The following is a 3,413-nucleotide window of genomic DNA, read 5'->3' on the forward strand; positions in this document are numbered from 1 at the left end:
ATTGAATCTGCAATACCATCTTGACGGTAAAAAAGTTTTAATAACTTGCTAAAATTAAAATTCAATTTGTGTCAAACCTTCTGACACAGTTATCACACTAATATCACTGCAAGGAATGAATTGACGATACTGACGACACAATTTCCAACGAAAAGTATCGTCGTACTAAAACGTGACGAAAGTTTTCAATAAATCACAGCAATTTCACGAAACGATTTTCGAAACGCATGCCACGAAACATTCAAACTGCATTTCGATTCTAAGACAACACAGTAATACCCTCTATCCCGACTCGTATGGTAAACAAAAAGTAGTTATCGACGGTGAAAACAGTAAAAAGAAATAAGAGAAAAAAGAGAGGCAATATAGCGTGTCCAATTACTCACATTTTTTACTCGTTTCGCCGACGACGCCTCGTGACAACAAGCCGAAGAGGACGGCGATGGTTGAAAAAAAGATGAATTTTCTCGTCCCTGGTGCGAACCAGCACCAGGGCGAGCCTCGTGACATCACGGACATATCACTTTCTCTCAACGAGACTTCATACCGGCTTCCGCGGAACTTCCGCGCGTAACCACCGTGAACATAACCTTATACATAAAGTCACTCGCGGAGAATGGGTCCAGATGATCGGTTCTCTGTACCAGAGGGACGATCCAAATGAAGAAAACCGGCCGGTACTTGAACGGAGAAACGCGCGAAATGGACGCACACGACCGACTCGAATCTCGTCGACGAGCTACCGGTCCCGGTGCTCGTCACTCGGACGCACGTACGCTATTGACATCGGGGAATACTCGCCGGATACTCGACTCACGGTGGCGGCCAGGTCGCGACGATCACCGACGTAGGTGTTCGCGCACTCTCATGCGCGCTATCGATCCGACAAACCCCGCCAAACCCCACGTCGTCGCGTACACTCGCCACCTTCCTCGACGGAGACGCCATATTTGTGTACATGCGCCCTAAGGACCCGGAAGTGCGCTCCTTACCAAGCGATTTCTTCATGGTTCGTTCGAAAGTTCCTCGATCTTTCCGATTTTCTTGCAACGTTTAACCCTTCGCGTTGGAAACCCGTCTTATGAGACTACCATTTTTCGATGTATCGACCGCGTTCTGCTTACGTGACCCAGTATCGACTACGCTGTGCAATCGTGTGTTTAAAAGCGTATCATTGTTAAAGGTGGATTTAATATGTTCTTATAGATGACAGTTTGCGTTTGTTTCGATAAATCGATTGAGTGTCGGAATGTACAGAAGAAATTGATCAGTGTGATAATTATCGTTTATTATTAATTACGATATTTCAGTTGTAATTTTCATGTGTATGTGCATTTGAAATTTTTCGAAGATTGAATTGGCGCCAAATTGTGGGCAATAGTTTGACAGGCACGAAATAAAATAGTGAACAACTTCAGATGATTATGGATTGAATTTTGACAAGAGATCAGAAAACAGGTACGATATTAATGTATTTATGTATGTAGGCGTTAAATAGGCAATACAGTATTATTCCTATAAAGCAGTGTTCGTAGAAATTTTTATTCCAATAACGAATAACGAATCAAATTTTATTGGTTATGTAATTTCACTATATGCGTCATACGACTTGAAAATTACGTATCCATTTATACATATTTTATTTGTTCATTGCTATGGTACTGCATTATATTGTTGTACTATTACATTATTCCCAGTCAATTTTTTTATAATAATTATTAGAATGTCCAATCAATCGTAACTTTTCGTTTCACAAACGAGGAAAAATCAGGTTATAGAGGGTTAAGCTGCGTTTACACTATGTAACAGAACACGTACGCATATAGTAAAGTTATAAAACTTGTTAATAAAAGAGAAAGAAAAATATTACATAACAATATGTTAAATAATATTTTTCGTGTTATGTAGCAATTTATGTTATCCATTAAGTGTCGATAAAAATTAAAAAATGTTAGAAAACGTTATATAAAATGTGGCCAGTCAATTCAAACTAGTATAAAGCAGTATGAGCCATTCCCTTCGTACTACCTTAACACTTCGAATTATCTTAAAACTATTTTATATTTCGAATCTCCTTAAATATTTTAATTTTAGGAAATTTAAATTCAGAAAAATTCAGGAGAATGTAGGAAAAACACTTTCAAAATGTTTTATTAATTAACTACAAACGAATCGTGAATTTATAGTATCTATCGTGAATTTATACTATCTTCGAATTAACTTAATATATCTTACAAAATACTTAAAATTAATTATAATTTCTTAGTAGTCGAAATATTTTCTTTAAATAGAAATTTTTAATTGAATAGAAATATTTCTTTAAATAGAAAAAGCAGAAGGCTTTGTATTTATTAGCTACGAAAGAGAAAGGCACACATAGTGTTCAATTTTCTATCTTAGATACTTAAAGTTAAAATTTTCAACTGTGTATATAAATACCCACAGTCCACTCTGTATTCGTGAGAATCAGAGTGGACATGAGGTACGCGTAGTTTTCAGCTTAGTATCCTTTTAAAAAATTGAGAATTTTTCATGGAAAAGAATACTAATTACCAGGTCCCACCACGAGGAGGTAACTACGCAAGGGACCCGACAAAAACAAGGGCCCTACAGGCATCTCTCTTATCTTCAGAGATACGCGTTTCTCATTCGTAGCAAAGGGAATAGAACTTTTTATCAAAAATTCGTGTCTTTGGAATAATTCGCGATACGGTATACGAGTGTCTTATATTTCATTTTCAATCGCAACTCTAATTTAAAGGCTATAAAAATTTTCATGCTCTCCCTCGATAGGGTATTGAAAAATAATAAATCGTGGTCAAAATTTAAACATATTCGCGACATGACCCAAACATGAAAAAGCTCAAAGGAATTGAATGATTTAGAATCGATAATTCGCGAGAACATTATTGTTCTATGTTTCAAATCAAATGTATTTTATTAATTATGCTACGAATGAGACGCGTATCTCTGTAAGAGAGCGCGCACATGATTGTTCAATTTTCTATCTTAGAATTAATTGATTTTCTTATACGAAGTTAAAGTTAAAACGCACGCATCCCACGTTGTCCATCGGCGGATGAATAAAATTATTCTTTATTGTCTTATGCTAGTTTATTTTATCTTATGAACTACTTAAAGTTAAGACTGTCGCTCATTTTACATCACACGCACACAGTAATTTTTCAAATTTACACCATTCCTTTATTCTAACAATTTTTATTACATACATAAAATCACAGTATGAAATTCTGTAAGAAAAATATATTATTAAATTTGAATAGGAGAATAAACTGTTAGGATATCTCTGTTATTTATATTTTATTTTCATATGTAAACTCGTAGTATTGAAGTTCTGTAAGAAGAATATATTATTAAATTGGAATAGGAGGATAAATTGTTAGGATATTTTT

This window comes from Habropoda laboriosa, unplaced genomic scaffold, assembly GCF_001263275.1.
Source record: "Habropoda laboriosa isolate 0110345459 unplaced genomic scaffold, ASM126327v1 scaffold78, whole genome shotgun sequence".
In the NCBI taxonomy this organism is placed as follows: domain Eukaryota; kingdom Metazoa; phylum Arthropoda; class Insecta; order Hymenoptera; family Apidae; genus Habropoda; species Habropoda laboriosa.